This window comes from Lepus europaeus, chromosome 6, assembly GCF_033115175.1.
Source record: "Lepus europaeus isolate LE1 chromosome 6, mLepTim1.pri, whole genome shotgun sequence".
NCBI lineage: Eukaryota > Metazoa > Chordata > Mammalia > Lagomorpha > Leporidae > Lepus > Lepus europaeus.
In genome coordinates this window covers 25,897,329-25,915,970 of record NC_084832.1, presented here as the reverse complement: position 1 = coordinate 25,915,970, position 18,642 = coordinate 25,897,329, and the positions used below count along the sequence as shown (strand labels likewise).

The 18,642-nt window shown below is 36.7% G+C and overlaps 1 pseudogene; it reads right to left on the bottom strand.

The window, feature by feature from the left end:
- Nucleotides 1–10,959: 10,959 nt before the first annotated feature.
- On the bottom strand, nucleotides 10,960–11,992 carry LOC133762047 (spermine synthase-like; annotated as a pseudogene).
- Nucleotides 11,993–18,642: the final 6,650 nt, after the last annotated feature.

Below are 18,642 nucleotides of genomic sequence, written 5' to 3'. Positions count from 1 at the left end.
AAAATTAAGAATGAGTTGCTTGTAATGATTTTTTAAAATAATAATCAATAAAATTTTACAGAATAGTGCTAAAAACTTTCTGCATTGTAATTCAAGTATCTTAGTAAGCTGGGAAAAGCCATTATTAAATTCTTTAACATTTAAATCATTAATTTAACTATTTAATTTAAAAAACCATTTAATTAAATGTTCCTCAACATCCACCAGAATTATGCTATATCTGTGGCTAAACAAAAGTGTAAGAGGCCCTGTTCTTCATAGAACAGACAAAGAAGAAAATGCAATGTAAAGTAACACACACGTATAAGGTAATAGCCAAGCACAGGAAGAAATTCATGACTGCAATCAACATAGGCTTCTGTCAACTTAAATACATATGTTTTTATTTTAACATAACTATTAAGGCTCTTTGTAATCTGTCTCCAAGCGATAGGACCATTCTTTTCCTTCAGCTTCATTATATTTTATGTACTCAAGTAATTCTAGCCAGTGTCCTCTCTCAATAACTAGAATGTCTTGGATGCTATCTCTACCCAGATATTTTGCCCTTGACATTTCTTTATATTGAAATAATTTATTTCTAATTCTTTCCACTGGTGACTTCTTATCTTCCTCTAGATCTCACTGTTGATGTCAACTTCTTATTTTTTCTGCACTTTGCTAATGGAAGCAGCCATTATATTATTTTCCAAGGTCATGTGCTTTTTCTTTATCTCATAATTCTTATTCACTTTTTAAATCTCAGGATATCTACCCAAATTTATCAGTTTTTTAAAAAAATAAATAAATATAATGGTGACCAATTGCAGAACAATCTTTCTAGATTGTGTAATTATAACTTTCTTAGAAACCAAATATTGCAATTTTTAGAATAATAGATGACCCTGGGGTAGTCACTTAATTATAGGGGAGCAGGTGAGGGAGAGTACTTACATATATTGTACTACTGATATCTCAGAAAAAAATAAATGAAATACAGGAATTAAGCTAGTAACACTGCAGAATAGAACAATGATTTACATGGATGCCATGATTTCTGAATAGTGCTTTTTATTAAGAAGGGAATCATTTCTTCTATTACACCTTATCATTAACTTTAGAATTGACAAAACAGTGACTAAATGAAAGAGAAATCCAAAATGAGGGAAGACTTCTAGGATGGAACTAAATGCAAAGCAAAAAAAGGAGATTCTTGTTAATGGAAATAACACTGCTGAAGGGAATCAAGGAAGAGCTGAGGAATCCCTCAAACATACTACACAACCACGAAATCGAGTCAGAACATTGGACTGTAACTGACCCTGAACGTTCTTTTCTAAATCCTAATGCTGTCAAATGTATCCAACTGTCACACTTTATTTAAAGTCATGGCATTTAATACTTCTAACTTCAGAAAAAGTAATGGGATGAGTGGCATTCTATGTTTTCTCATCTCCCAACTACTCTTCTATTGTAGTTCATATGATCATTTTTTAAGTAACACTCTACCTCTTCTGCTGATAGCTCTTTTAATCAATTATGTTTTCTTGTGATTTTGAAATATGAGTTCTCTATGCTACTTTAGTAATTTTATGCTCCATTTTTTCAATTAGTAGTCAAGGCTACGAGCAAGATGCCATTATGAGGAGGGTTCATGGGTTATAGAGTATGCTTTTCTTCCAAATGTGAGATGACTGTTTAGATGCCATTTGCCTTGTAAAAAACAAAGAGACAGATTTATTGTAACCTTTTCTTGTTCATCTCTTCCTTCAAGTTTTGTGCAGATTTAATTATGTCAATACAACAATATTTTCAAGTATAAAATGCCTTTGAGGAAACTAGGACAGATACAGTTGATAACTTAAAAGTCAGTCCAGTACATACTTTTTAAAAAATGTCAGCACTTATAGAACTGGAGTGATGGACTTGTTTTCTTTTCCTTTTTTGGGGAATCTCATTATTTATTCTGATACAAACTTAACCATATAGTTCAGAATAAAGCTAATTGATTTCTATGTTCTTTATAGCCACTTAAAATTAATATACTAAAAAGCCAATTAAAGCTGATCTTTAAAACAATATATTTAAGCAAATGTTAAGTGTTTGAAGAGACATAGGCAGGTATTGTGGCATAGCGAGTAAAGTTATTTCCTGCAGTGCTGGAATCCCACATGGGTGCTAGTTCGAGCCCTGTCCTCTCCACTTCCAGTTCAGCTGCCTGCTAATGCACCTGCAAAAGCAACGGAACATGGCCCAACTACTAGAGACCCTGTACCCATGTGACAGTTCCAGAAGAAGCTCTTGGCTCCTGGTTTCAGATGGGCCCAGTTCTGGCTGTTACAGCCATTTGTGGACTGAGCCAGCACATGAAAGATATCTCTCTGTAACTCTTTCTTTCAAATAAATAAGTCTTCAAAAATTGTTTGAAGATGTGTATATATATATATATATATGTATATATTCTCACCAATTGAACATTACACATGACATGGTGCCACATAAATATGTACAATTTTTATATGTCTATTAATTTTTCATAAAAAATAAAAACAACGGAAGAAAATAATGTTTTTGTTGAGACAAATATTTGTTAAAAATTGGCAACTCATTAAAACATTACTGAAGTATTTCAAGGTCTAGATGTCAAAGATTTTAGGAAAAGCTTATAAGATTAAACACCAATATTTTTAAAATTTTTCTTTCCAGAAAACATTTATTTAATTTTTCCAGTTTTATAATATGTTTATTTTATTTGAAAAGCAAAGTAAGACATGTGCATCAGATGAAGATAACTGAGTATATATAGTTTGGCTCCATTTTTATTTTTTTTTCCTTATTTTCTTCATTTTTATGTAAATTCACAAGTAAAATGTTTTTTTTTTCATATACAACATGATGTTTGCATTTATAACCACTCTGGTAATTTTTGCCTTTGAATATCTTATATTTTGAATCCTGTTTACTACTGATATAGTTACTTTATGTCTGTTATATATAAAAATACATGTTTCCACTACATTGGTTTCATTTTAGTTAAACATTTTAGTACATTCTTGTGCATATATATTGTGTATTTGATTGACAAACCATACATATTGTATTATAATACAATTTTTCATATATTTCAAATATCCAGGAATTATATTTAGTTTATGTGCATCTTTAGTTTATATATTGAGATTTTTTTTTACATCTGTTGTAAACACTTTTACAGTCTTTTGTATTTGTAAGCATGTATATGTCATTTCTGATGCTCGTGATTCCTTCCTGTTGATTCCAGTAAAAACCTGTTTCTACCTGGGGGCCGGCCACATGGCACAGTAGGTTAATCCTCCTATATGGGCGCCAGCTCTAGTCCTGGCTGCTTCTCTTCCAATCCAGCTCTCTGCTGTAACCTGGGAAAGCAGTAGCAGATGGCCCAAATGCTTGGGCCCCTGCACTTGCGTGGGAGACCGGGAAGAAGCACCTGGCTCCTGGCTTCAGATCTAAGCAGCTCTGGCCATTGCGGCCATCTAGGGAGTGAACCAATGCAAGGAAGACCTTGCTGTCTCTCCCTCTCACTGTCTGTAACTCAACATCTCAAGTAAATAAATAAAATCTTTTAAAAAAAAGTTTCTACAATAAACTTTTCTAACATTTAAAATTCGATAAATTCTTCATGCCTATTGAGTATCGAATTTCTTGTTTTTTTTTTTTTAATTTTGATATGTTTTTCCAATCTTAATTCTTATTTATTTGCTTTTCCAAGTTGGAATGCACAGTGAGTTCAGCTATCATCCTATAAAATTTCTTGTGTACTTTTAAAGTCTCAGAACAAATGTATTTCATTCATTAGCACTCACAGAATTATATGAGGTAAAGTTAGTCAGCAGTTTTGTACCCATATAGCAGTTTATTTACATCTACATGCTTTTTTTTATTTTTGTCAGTTTTGAATATATTTATATTATTGTCTCTCCTTCTAAGGCAGGAAAAATATTTTGGTTCTCACTTTTGTAGGTTTTGTATATCACAAACAATAAAAATAGTGAGTGTTCTCTAAATATATAAGTTCAATAAATTTGGAGAACTGAATTCAGTATAGTGATACTCATTATTATTTAATAATCCTAGATCTATTACCTCATAGCCTTAGGCATTCAATAAATGTTAATTATTATTTTACTATGAATCTGAATTTATCAGGAGAAGGACAATAAACCAGACATACTCAGTTTTCCAAGCTAAGAAGACTGATAAGTATTGGTCTTTTTTGCTAAGTTAATGAAATATGAATAAACAAACCATGAAACATAATATTTGATGAGCTGTACTTGATTTATCTGTAGGGTATACTAAGCCAGTAAGTCTCCATTTCCTTTGCTGGATGGAAAAGCAGTAGAACTTCACAACAGGAAAAACTGTGAAACATAAGCAGCACAATCCCTCTAGAGCAAGTACTGAGAAATAAAATAGCATGATGTGTTTGAGCTGCTGTATTTTGATTATTATGACTTCAGGCCATGTTGCAAGGAACTAAATAAGTAAGTTATGAAGAATATGATACACCGTGCTACAAGGTGTTTATTACTCTGTAATTCTAGTGACCTGATTTCCTTTTTATTAAAGTCTCCATGTGGGAACTATTGGAATGATATAGGTAAAAGATGAAAGGTGAGAATATCTTTGGGAAAAGGGTTTCTTCGTGGTGGAATGATAATAGGAATGAGATAAAGGACTGTTTTAAGAATGATGATCAACAAACCTTAATTACTGTGTACATATGAAGTAAAATAAATGCAAAAGAATAGTTTAAAAAAGTGTATGTTGGAGGAAGCAAAGTCCTTGAACTTCTGACTGAAAAAATCAGTTAATGATGAATTTACTCACAGAAATAGGGGAAAAATATGATAATTAAATTGAAAGGCAATCATGTAAGTATAGGTAAGATACTACTTAGGTTGAATTTGAGGTTATCAAATGCATAAGGTTATTTTGTATAATAGTTAAATTAGCATATTTATAGTATAAAAATCAGTTGGCCAGGAGATAGAATGTTTATTCCCATTGTGCCTGCACGTGGTATTTACTGAGTTTTTATTAAGCACCATAACATTTCATAAGTATTAGCAAATCTAACCCATTAGATGTGTAAGGAAACTAAGACACAGGCTGTTTTAAATTACTTCTCAATTTCACAAAGCTAGGACCTATGATTTTAGTATTTTTTTAAGATTTATTTATTTATTTGAAAGGCAGAGTGACAGAGAGTTAGAGACGCAGAAGCCAGGAGCCTGGAACTCCATCTGAGTCTCCCATGGGCTTGGGTCATCTTTTGCTGCCTAAGGCACATTAGCAGGGAGTTGGATGGGAAAGGACACTTTGATATGGGATGTCGTCATGAAAAGTGGTAGCTTAACTGGCTGCAACACAATTCTGACCCTGTGATTTTTTTTAAATACTGTAGAATGTCACATATATCCTCAGTTGTATCAAATATTATTTCACAGTTAATGAATATTGCAGAGACATTTTAAAATGCAGTCAGGAGCAAGGTTGAGAGGAATAGTGAATCGATGCATTTCTTAGGGTGGCCTATCTAGGCTTCATCTATTGTGCAAATCTTGTGTGAGTGTAAAGAGAGAATGAGGGTGTAGATCTTGGGGCTCAGAGTTTAACACAAAAGACTATTGATATGGAAATGATGCAAATATTCTAAGATGTCAAAGACAAATTAATAGGCAGAGAAATGTTATGTGAGAAAGTGGAAAATCTTCCCAGCCCTAAAGTAATTGACAGCAGGGGCTGGCTCTGTGGCGTACTGGGTAAAGCCACCATCTGCAGTGACAGCATCCCATATGGGCGTGAATTCGAGCCCTGGCTGCTCCACTTCTAATCCAGCTTCCTGCTATGACCTGGGAAAGCAGTAGAAGATTGTATAAGTGCTTGGGCCCCTGCACCCACATGGGAGACCCTGAAGAAGCTCCTGGCCCTTGGCTTCAGGTCAGCCTATGCCCTGCCATTATAACCAGTTGGGTAGTGGACCGTAAACTGATGGAAGTGGGTAGAAAACTTCTCTCTCTCTCTCTCTCTCTCTCTCTCTCTCTCTCTCTCTCTCTCTCTCTGCCTCTGCTTCTCTGTAACTCTGCCTTCCAAACAAATAAATACATCTCAAAAAGAAAGAAAGAACGAAAGGAAGAAAAAAGAAGGAAGTAAGGGAGGGAGGAAGGAAGAGAGAGGGAGGGAGGGAAGGAGGGAGGAAAGGAGAAAGAGAGGGAGAAAGATAGAAAGAAAGGGCCAGCACTGGTAAAGCAGCCACCTGCAACACCAGCATTCCATGTAGACACTGGTTCCAGTCCTGGACACTCTATTTCTGATCTAGTTTTTTGCTATTGTGCCTGGTAAGGCTGTCCAGTGGGGTTGTGGGTATGTGGACCCCTCAGACATAGGTAAAATGTCATTCACAAGCAGGCTGTCAGCTGTGGCTGGAAAGCTTGTCTCCCAACCGGCCTGCATTTCTCTCACTGTTTCTTGTGCTGTATTTGTGACTTTGCAGTTTTCAATCATGCTTTCAAGTCAGTTGCAGTCTTCAACCCAGAGCTAGTAGAGGAGAAGGCTGTCTAACAGAGCACAGCTATCTCCATGAGCCCCAAGCCAATCAACATACAGGATGTGAAACCCTTCATCCAATGGGCACCCCTGTAGAATGCCTTCAAAACCTTGGACACTTCCTCAAAGCCCGTCTCCCATTCCAGCACTCCACCTGGGCTCCTCTTGGAGCAGACACTTTTCTGTGAAATAAAATTTCTGCCTCTTTGCAAATTGTTTCCTGGCTTTTATTTCTATACTAATCTGAGGAAAAGAACTCATGAAACTCTCTCTCTGGCAACTACCCTCCCCTCTGAGACCAGAACAGAATGTTTCTTGATATTATTTTACTTTTTGGTATTGAGAAGGTAGTTGAGAGATCTGTTGGCCAAAATTTGTATTTTATCATTTTTTTGGCCAATGCTCTAATTGAATAAAATACCTGTAGAAAAAAGTTTACAGTTAAAAAATTATTGTATTTGAAAGTGACCTGTGAGCATGTAAATATACTTACGTGCTACAATATCTACATGTTATTATTTATCTTCTCTTAAACAAATTAAAGATAATTACAAGTTTGTACCTATAAGCTTAGTGATCATGATGAAAGTATAGAAAATAAAAAAGTCACAATTCAAAATCCATTCTCTCTTTTATATTATGGTGAGGGTCTTAATTCATATAATTATAGCACATTATATAAAATTGAAGCCTATTGATTCTCCTGTCAATCACCATATTTGCCATAAAAAATAATAATGCAACAAATGAGCAAGGTTGAAATACACCTCCAGAATGGCCATGAGAAGATAGCTCTGAAACTGGAACACACACATATACATTCACATAACATGTATACATATATATATATACACATATGTTTACAAATATACTCAAATTTTCATAGACCTGAAATTCATATAATGGTACATAGATAATCACTGAATATATGTAAAATTTGTTTTTAAAATCTTATTTTTTTTGTGCTTGCTTCGGCAACACATATACTAAAATTTTATTTTTTAAAAGTTTTGAGAGGCAAGTCTAATAGTTTAATCCCCAAATCTCCACAGTGGCCAGGGCTAGGTGAAGGACAAAGTTGGAAGTCAGGAATATAGCCCAGATCTCTTAGTGGAGTAGTAGGAACCCAATTAACTGTTCCACCATCTCTGCTCTCAGGGTGTGAACTAGAGGAACCCTGGAAACAGACACCTGAGTTAAGAACTGAAACCAAGTACAATGATGTGGAATGTAAGCATCTTAACCACTAAGTTAAATGCCCATCGCTGTACAAAAAAAAAAAAAAACTTATGAATTTCCTTCTATCCAGAAATGACTAACAGTTTACTCAAGAGTGGGTACTATTGGGTAGAAGACTGAAACAGTGAGCTGAGGAGAGGCTGACATTATACACACTGAGGAATACAGAAAACAAAAAGAATGAAAGAAAAATGTACAGAGAGTTTTGGAGAAATATGAGACCACCAACAATCCACGAGCAATCATTTATTATGTGAAACATAATAAAACAAAGTCTTAAATTGACTTAGATATAAATCAAATAGTATATGTCCAACAGAAGTAAGAAAAGTGCTTTATCCAAAGATGGATATTTTATTTTATCTCAAAGTATATACACTGCAAGCAAGTGTTTTCTTTAAGACAAGAACACCAAGTAGAACATCTAGAGAGGAGGATGAACCACTCCTTTTTTAAATCTCCATAAGTGAGATGATCACCACCAATTTTATAATGATAGTTTACACAAGCAGAGGAGCAATGACTATTCTGTTGTTGTTGTTGCTGTTGATATTTTTTTTATTTAAGGTATACAAATTTCATGTATTTTATATATACAGATTCAGGAATACAGTGATACTTCCCACCATACTCTCCCTCCTGCCCACACTACCACCCTTCTTCCTCCTCCTTCTCCATGACCATTCTTATTTGTTACAAAGATCTATTTTCTTTTTTTTTAAAGATTTATTTATTTATTTGAAAGTCAGTGTTACACAAAGAGAGGAGAGGCATAGAGAGAGAGAGGTCTTCCATCCGATGGTTCACTTCCCAGTTGGCTGCAATGGCCAGAGCTGCGCCGATCTGAAGCCAGGAGTCAGGAGCTCCCTCTGGGTCTCCCACATGGGTGCAGGGACCCAAGGACTTGGGCCATCTTCCACTGCTTTCCCAGGCCATAGCAGAGATCAGGATCAGAAGAGGAGCAGCCAGGATTAGAACCGACGCCCATATAGGAAGCCAGCACTTCAGGCCAGGGCATTAAACCGCTGCGCCACAGAGCCAGCCCCATATATTTGAGTCTTAGAAATAGGATTCTGGTTATAGAGTGGAGGAGGGACTTTAATGAGAGTGAGAGAGGGAGAGAGAGAGAGAGAAAGGAGAGAGAGAGAGAGGTCTTCCACCTGCTGGTTCACTCCCCAGATGGCTGCAATGGCCAGAGATATGCCTATCTGAAGACAGGAGCCAGGAGCTTCTTCTGGGTCTCCCCTGTGGATGCAGGGGCCCAAAGACTTGGACCATCTTCTATTGCTTTCCCAGGCCATAGCTGAGAGCTGTATCAGAAGTAGAGCAGCTGGGTCTTGAATCAGCGCCCATATGGGATGCCAGCACTTCAGGTCAGGGCGTTAACCCACTGCACCAGGGCGCCAGCCCCCAAAGATCTATTTTGAGTTAACTTTATACTCATAATAGTAACCCTACACTAAGTAAACAGTTCATCAAATAGTATGAAGAAAAAAAAAAACTGCTCATCTGTTGTTGAAATAAGGGCTGTTCAAAATCATCACATCTCAAACTGTCAATTTCAATTCTATAAATTACCTTTTAGGTACTCTACTAGTTTCCACAGGTAGAGAGAACATATGGTATTTGTCTTTTGAGGACTGGCTTATTTCTAAGTATAATGGTTTCCAGTTCCATCCATTTTGCTGCAAACAACAGGGTTTCGTTTTTTTTTTTTTTTTTTATACTGCTGTACACCATAGAGCAATGACTATCTCAGTGCAGGCATCCTATGATTATAGAACATATTGCTTAATTGAACCTGATTAAAAGTTTAAATGCAAATTCTTTTAAAATATAGTTCAATCTTTAGGAACAGATTTTAGAATTTATTCATTTAACTTACTAGATATTTTCCAAGTTTCTATTACATACGCTGTTAATTTTTAAAGAAGTCAAACACAGGGGCCAGGCATTTGACTAGAGGTTAAGGCTCCTGCCAGAGTTCCAGCACATTACCGCTGCTCAGTCTAGCTTTCTGCTAATATAAACCATCAGAGATAAGACAGCAGGCAATAAATCTACCAGTTGTGCCCCTGTCACACATGTGGAAGATCTGAATGGGGTTACTGGCTCCAAGCTGCCACTGTGCATGCATTTGGAGAGTGAACCAAAGAGATGAGGTCCCTCTATCTCTCTCTCCCTCTCTCTTGTCTCTCTCCTCTCTCCCTCTCTTCCCTCTCTCTCTTTCCTCTCTCTTTCTTTCTAACTCTCTCAAATAAATAAAATCTATAAAAATTGAATAAACTTGGCCGGCGCTGTGGCTTAACAGGCTAATCCTCCACCTTGCGGTGCCGGCACACCAGGTTCTAGTCCCGGTCGGGGCACCGATCCTGTCCTGGTTGCCCCTCTTCCAGGCCAGCTCTCTGCTGTGGCCAGGGAGTGCAGTGGAGGATGGCCCAAGTGGTTGGGCCCTGCACCCCATGGGAGACCAGGAGAAGCACCTGGCTCCTGCCATCGGAACAGCGCGGTGCGCAGGCCGCAGCGCGCCAACCGCGGCGGCCATTGGAGGGTGAACCAACTGCAAAAGGAAGACCTTTCTCTCTGTCTCCCTCTACTGTCCACTCTGCCTGTAAAAAAAAAAAAATTAAAAAAAAATTGAATAAACTTGCAAGTGTAAATGTATATTTATAATATTTATTTTTGTCTCTTGAAATTTTAATTGAAGCATTGCTATTCTTTTTTAAACTCTCTCTTATAGGCACCAAATTTTAACATCTAAGTCAATTTGGGGGGAAAGAAGCACCATCAAGAACTACCTTCCAAAACAAAACAATGATGCTCATTTTTATAAACATCCAAATGGAAGGTCTAGAAAAACCAAGAGGAAAAAAAAAAAAAGCCCGCACAGAAATAAAAAGTAACAAAAAATCACATTCTAGGGTCAGCATATTTCATGTTCTTCACTGTGCTGTCTCATCATCTTTCGTCTGACTTTCAAAAAAAATAACAGTCTAGCTCATCAAAATATACATTTTCCCCTTTTTTAACTTAAAAATAATTCAAAAAGAGAAAAATAACTTGCAGGAATTCACAATCAATTGCCTGACTCGTTTTAATGGCGGTCAGCAATGCTAGTTGCGGCACCCACGAGTAAGGGATACTTATTGGTCTTCAAGGTTTCGCTTTCTTCCAGTGTAAAATACCCACGATTCCAAGTACGAGGGACACAGGCTACTCCTTTGAGAATTCCACAGGACAATACAGGCGCACGGGCTGTACTTCGTAGAGTGACAGAGCTTCCGTCACACTGACACAGTTCCCTTGTAGTAAAGTACTTCACATCTTGTTTCAGTACTTTCCTAGAGAGCTCAGGAATCAGTCTGAGAAACTCCCATGTGGAATCTTCTGGAGACGTAGGGATTGGAACAGCTGTTAAATCATTAATCGAATAGGCAAACCCTCTCCCTTTTTTGGCGTACCCCTTCAGTACTGGAATGCAGTCTTTATTAGAACCCATGGCAGTCTCCGCTAAGATCGTCTAAGACGTGGTCACACAGTTTTCTCATGCATTTCTCACATCCATCAATCACCTTTGGTCACTCTCCACCATAGTGACCATCTTTGGTTTCAGTCTGACTATTTCACATAATATGCCTCCATCTCCACCTCCCAGAATCAGTACATCTTTGTGTATTAATCTTTTCCACTGCCCATGCTCACCTGGGTATACACCAAATTATTCTCCCAATTTTACATCCCCACTGAGGATAGGAATATTTTCGAATTGATTCGAGTGTACAGTTTTAATGTTCTGATAAGGAGAGCCTTCATCATACACCATGTCACCTATGTCATCCTCAACCAGGTGCCCGGCAGTGGGCCACTATCTGTCAATGGCTCCTCGAACAATGGGCGGCAACCACTTCACCCTCCCAGCACTGTCCTGACTCAATTTCATTCTTTCTTCTACTTTGTTCAAGACTGTGGATCTCTCCTTTACCCTGTGCATCACTGCCATTTTTGATTGTGTAGGTGGCTTAACAGTCATGGTCTTGCCAGGTATGCTCCATTCTGCCATCCCTTGCTCCTGGAAAATCGACTGGAGGCCTTTCAGAGTGGTCTCATCATGAGCTTTGGCACCGAGCATGAAGTCCAGCATGCTGAGCCTTGCTGCGGGCCATAGTGAGGCGAGGCTCTGTGTCATACCTGGGGCAGGCAGCTGCGGGAGACTGGGGGTCGCATGGCCTAACAGGCTATAATATGTGTATCTTATATAATAATATTGTATAATATCTCTATATCCTAATGTTGATCTTAAGTATTATAATATTACATGGGTATCTTTACAAACATGCATTTTAAAATATGCTATAAAAGGGTCGGCATTGTGGTGTGGCCATTGCAGCCACATCCTGTGACACTGCCATCCCGTATAGGCAGTGTTCCATGTCCTAGCTTATCCATTTCCACTCCAGCACTGTGCTAATGGCCTGGGGAAAGTAGTGGAAGATGGCCAAAGTGTCTGAATTCCTGTCACCTATGTGGGAGACACAGAAGAAGCTCCTGGCTCTGGGCTCCTGGCTCCTGTCTTCAGCCTGGCTGCGCATTTGGGGAATAAAAAATGGATGGAAGATCTCTCTCTCTCTCTCTCTCTCTCTCTCTCTCTATATATATATATATATATATATATACACACCCTTATCATAAAAAACTAACTCACTGGACAAATCAAAGGAAATGGCAGTTTCCGATAGAGACAACAAGGTGACAGGAATTGAGAGAACACAACCGGCATGAGGATCATGATTGCAGCAGTGGTATGGTTCACAAATTTACCACATACCAGCTTGACAAGGAATCCAAACAGATTATGACTATTGCTCTTAATTAAAAAGACAGAGATCAGAATTTGAGGACGCTGAGTTTCTCTGGATTTGAGGAGGAAAACACCATATGGGAAGAAATAGATAGAACAGACAAATATATACATGTATCTGCAAAGGGATCACCTTAAGCCTTTTGATGAACAAGTTGTGGATGCAGAAATTAAGTCTCCATGAAAAGGGCAAGGAACAACTAGAGTAGAAAGAGAAAGTGTTACGGAACTTCATGTTATGCAATAGACAGCACAGGAAATGTTCAAATTCCAAACACCAGAATAGAGAAATGTCATTAAAATTTCAGTGAGTTCACAAAAGAAAGGCCAAAAAGTTCCTGTATTATGAGTTTGGCTAAAATATCTCTAGAGAAAATGCAAGTGCTAAAGCTTTACAAAGCTTAAAAACCAGCTACAACAGTCTTGGACTGATTTACACATAAATTAAATCCAGATTTGTAAAATTCCAACCTTATTTGAAGAAAGGTTATAAAGCCAAGATAGTTACAATTTAATATTCGTCATGCCATATATCTAGGATTCATTTCTGGGTGTGTGAATAAACAGGAAAATGTGATCTGTGACCGATAGAACAATCAGTCATTAGGCATGGATACAGAAATGATAGAATTAAAGCACAGAAATAGCACAAGCACATTAAAACAAATGAAACAGAGGAAGTCTTACAGGGTGCCAAAGGATAAGATACAAATGGCACATTGCAGAACAACATGAACACCCACTCAAGGCTGTTTTCAAACAGTATACAAAGACTAGTGTTTTTTTTTTTTTTAATCTGAAATGAAAAACAGTAAATTTAAAACTATATAGCACTCATACATGACTCAAAGAAACAAAACCAAATAAAGCAATTTTCAGAATAGCAGAAACCTAATAGAATCATTGACACCATATCTGAATGATAAATTTTGAGTTGTTTTTATTTATTTGAACTTGAATTTATTTATTTGAACTATTTATTTTTATTTATTGATTTATCTGAGTTACAGAGAGAAAGAAAGGGAAAGACAGCAAGACAGAGGTCTTCCATCTGCTGGTTCACTCCCCAAATGACCTCAGCAGCTGGGGCTGGACCAAGCTGAAGCCAGGAGCCAGGAGTTTCTTCTGGGTCTCCCACATGGGTTCAGAGGTCCAAGCACTTGGACCATCCTCTGCTGCTTTTCCAGGTGCATCAGCAGGGAGCTGGATTGGAATTGGAGCAATGGGGACTTGAACTGGAGCCCATATGGAATGCTGCCTCTGCAGGCAGTGGCTTAAGCTGCTAAGAAACAGTGCTGGCCCCAAGAAATTTTTAACTAAAGGAAATTTATTCTCAATACAAAATCAGATCTCTGAAGTGGAAAGAACTCCATAAAAACTGCATGTAACACAGATAAAGCAAAGTTTCAAAAATTGAATCAGCTTTTAAATAATACCACTGACTTGTAAGTTTAGAATATATATAGAACTAAATTAAATGAAAAAAAAGACAAATAATAAAATGCAGCAAACTGGAATATTGTAAGGTTTTTACAGTTATGTAAGGTAATATGTTTTTAAGTTTTCAGAATAAAGTAAAAACTAGGAAATGTGAGGGAAATTTTTTCTAAGTTTGTTCTTAGCACTTTGTGTAGAACACATCACATGGTTCCTGGTAAAACTAAAGATAGATAGAAACTAAAATCAATGTAACTATGCCATTATAGCCTGTAAGTTATTTTGAGCTTTATATGTTTCTCCTATAAATGGTGAAAATTAGGCTTTCTGATAATACAGTACCATTTTGAAACTTTGGCATTCAGTGTTTATGCGATTGTTAAGATGTTTGTTATGTGCTTACCTTTCACATGTGCAGTATTTAAAACTGTTCATTGGTCTGCTCTATCAATGATCCACTATAATTAACACAGAAAATATTCTTTATAAATGCTATTCTTACAATAGTCTGTGAGTAAAGTAATATGCAAGAATCTTCAAAAATTCATGGAAATACACCTTAGCATTTAACCCCTTCATTACAAGAACTTTGTAAAGTCATTTTGTATGTGGCCATAATTTTGAATACTATTAAATATATTCTGCTTTAAGTCACAGTGTATTTTAGTGCCAGATACTCACTGATTCTTTCTACATGCTATTTTATTTCTTCATACAAAAGCATTGAAACGATCACTAATATAACTGTGTATTCAAAAGTACTAGCTTTTAAGCCACCTTTTGTTGATAAATTCATAGCTCCATCAATAATTAAATATGAATTAGGGCTGGTGCTGTGGCATAGAAGGTTAAGTCTCAGCCTGCGGTGCTAACATACCATATGGGCACCCATTTGAGTCCAGGCTGCTCCACTTCTGTTCCAACTCCCTGATAAAACACTTGGAAAAGTAGCGGAAGATTGCGCAAGAACTTCGGCCTCTGCACCCACGTGGGAGACCCAAACAGAGCTCCTGATGAAAGTCTCTCTCTCTCTCTCTGCCTCTCTCTCTCTCTCTTTCTCTCTCCATCTTTCTCTCTGTGTTTCCGCCTTTTAAGTAAATAAAATAAATCTTTAAAAAATTTAAATATGAGTCACAAAATAAACTACTTCACAGTGCTTTTATCAAACTATATAGCGGGATAATGTTTTCTTAAGAATACAACTATTAAAATATTAAATCATAATATTTGGAACAAATAAGATTAAATAATATTTTCTAAGTATAAAGTAAGTTTTACCACGAAATAAATTAAACTTTGCATTTGAATAAACAATATTATTGTTTCACATTTGTTGAGATATAGGGCCTAGGTTATGCACATTGTATGTTATAAATATGCCAAAACTAATTTTCTCCGTATTGATATTCTCTTTTTATACACAAAAAGACACGTCTCATATTTGATATAGAGTGAACTAGGAAAGTCAAGATAGTTCTCCATATTCAAATTTGTTTGGTATCTCTTAGAGAGTAATTATTTATTTATTTATTTATTTGACAGGTAGAGTTATAAACAGTGAGAGAGAGAGAGAGAGAGAGAGAAAGGTCTTCCTTCCATTGGTTCACTCCCCCAATGGCCGCTACAGCCGGAGCTACGCCAATCTGAAGCCAGGAGCTACACTGATCTGAAGCCAGGAGCCAGGTGCTTCTTCTTGATATCCTATGCAGGTGCAGTGGCCCAAGCACCCGGGCCATCCTCCACTGCTTTCCCGGGCCACAGCGGAGAGCTGGACTGGAAGAGGAGCAACCGGGACTAGAACCAGTGCCCATATGCGATGCCGGCGCCGCAGGCGGAGGATTAACCAAGTGAGCCACAGAGCCGACCCCGAGAGTAATTTTTTTTTAAACTTTTATTTAATGAATATAAATTTCCAAAATACAGCTTATGGATTACAATGGCTTCCCCCCACCCCCATAATTCCCTCCAACCTGCAACCCTCCCCTTTCCCGGTCCCTCTTCCCTTCCATTCACATCAAGATTCATTTTCAATTCTCTTTATATACAGAAGATCAGTTTAGTATATATTAAGTAAAGATTTCAACAGTTTGCCCTCACATAGCAACACCAAGTGAAAAATAATGTTGGAGTAGTAGTTATAGCATTAAATCACAATGTACAGCACATTAAGGACAGAGATCCTACAGGATATATTTTTTTTTAAGAATTGATTAATTTTCTATGCCATTTCCAATTTAAGACCAAGGTTTTATTTTTTTTTTCATTTTCAATTATCTTTACATACAGAAGATCAATTCAGTATATACTAAGTAAAGATTTCATCACTTTGCACCCACACAGAAACACAAGGTGTAAAAATACTGTTTAAGTACTAGTTATAGCATTACTTCACATTGGACAACACATTAAGGGCAGATCCCACATGAGACGTAAGTACACAGTGACTCCTGTTGTTGACTTAACAATTTGACACTCTTGTTTATGGCGTCAGTAATCTCCCTAGGCTCTAGTCATGAGTTGCCAAGACTATGGAAGCCTTTAGGGTTCGCCGACTTTGATCTTATTCCGACAGGGTCATAGTCAAAGTGGAAGTTCTCTCCTCCCTTCGGAGAAAGGTACCTCCTTCTTTGATGGCCCTGTTCTTTCCACTGGGATCTTACTTGCAGAGATCGTTCATTTAGGTCTTCTTCTTTTTTTCTTTTTTTTTTTTTTCCAGAGTGTCTTGGCTTTCCATGCCTAAAATACTCTCATGGGCTCTTGAACCAGATCCAAATGCCTTCAGGGCTGATTCTGAGGCCAGAGTGTTATTTAGGACATCTGTCATTCTATGAGTCTGCTGTGTCTCCCACTTCCCATGATGGATCATTCTCTCCCTTTTTGATTCTATCAGTTAGTATTAGCAGACACTAGTCTTGTTTGTGTGATCCCTTTGACTCTTAGACCTATCAGTGTGATCAATTGTGAACTGAAGATGATCACTTGGACTGGTGAGATGGCATTGGTACATGCCACCTTGATGGGATTGTATTGGAATCCCCTGGCACGTTTCTAACTCCATCATTTGGGGTAAGTCCGATTGAGCGTGCCCCAAAATGTACATCTCCTCCCTCTCTTTTTCCCACTCTTATATTTAACAGGGATCACTTTTCAGTTAAAATTTAAACACCTAAGAATAATTGTGTGTTAATTACAGAGTTCAACCACTAGTACTAGAACAAAAAAAATATTAAAATGGATAAAGTTTTGCATTGTACATCAACAGTCAGGACCCGAGTGTAATTGTAAAAAGAATGCTGATTGTGTGACATTTAGCAATCAAATTTTGATTTTATTATTTTTCCTTGTTACATTTATAAAATAAAACAAGAAAGAAATATGAAGCAGAAGTTAATATTGTGCACATCATATGTTATATTCTAGGATTATATAATAAAATATGTAATCTCCAGGAAGCAATATTTAAATTATTATTGAATCATTTTATCCAAAAAAATGCTCTAGAAATTGAAAGCTAACCCTGAAGTCTATATCCTAACACATTATCCTGCTGCTAGATTCATTTTATATTCCTGTTATTCTATTTGTGTTTAGAATAACTTTGAAGCATAATTTGAAAATACAGCATAAGCTCTAATCCTGCATACAGTAGTACAAATGAGGTAGTAGAAGATTTTAAACTTTCCCTTCCCTGTGTAGCAATGTTTCCTCAATATTAGCTCCCATGATAAATTGGAATATAGGGTCCATTTGTATTTTCCTTTTCCCCACGATAAATTTATGTAATCCAGTGGTAATCTAGGACCTAAAAACTACAGAAAGTTTCCATATAGACATTTTTTACATATGTTGTAACTCTTATGAAAGTTTGAGGCATCAGTGAGAAAAATAAAAGTATTGAATAGTCCATTTAACCCTTCCAAAGGAAGTCAGATAGGTAGAATGCTATTCAATGTATTTTGGAAATTAACACTACTTGTGTTCTTAAATTTTTTTACAAGTATTAATTCTTGGAATGCCCATGCTTTCGTTCTTTTCCAATCATGAATCTAATATAAACTTAAATGAAAATGTATAATTTTAATTTATTTACTTGTCATTTATTTAGTAATTTTCTAATTTATTGCTGTCCCTATGCCCATGTGCCTACAGCATGCACTAGAATATCCTGGAAAATAATGATGCATTCTACTACTGAAAGCTAATTGTTGCAATTTTGCATTAAGTGTGGATTTAACCATCTTGATCTACTTCACTAATGATTTCAACAGGAGGTATATGCTAATTATGCATGAGTAAAACAAATTAAAATATCAATAATATATAAAAGGGGTACCTTACAAATATTACTAATCATAGAAATATTATTAGAAAAAGAACTACACTTGAATAATTGTGTTTAAACAGATTAAATACAGACTAACAGTTCAATTTTAACTATTCCAAAATGAGCGCTAAATAATATGTGAAGGCTGTCTTCTGCTTCAGAGAATGGAGACTAAGCTGAGTCACTTAACATCTATCAAGCTTACATCTAGAGTAGT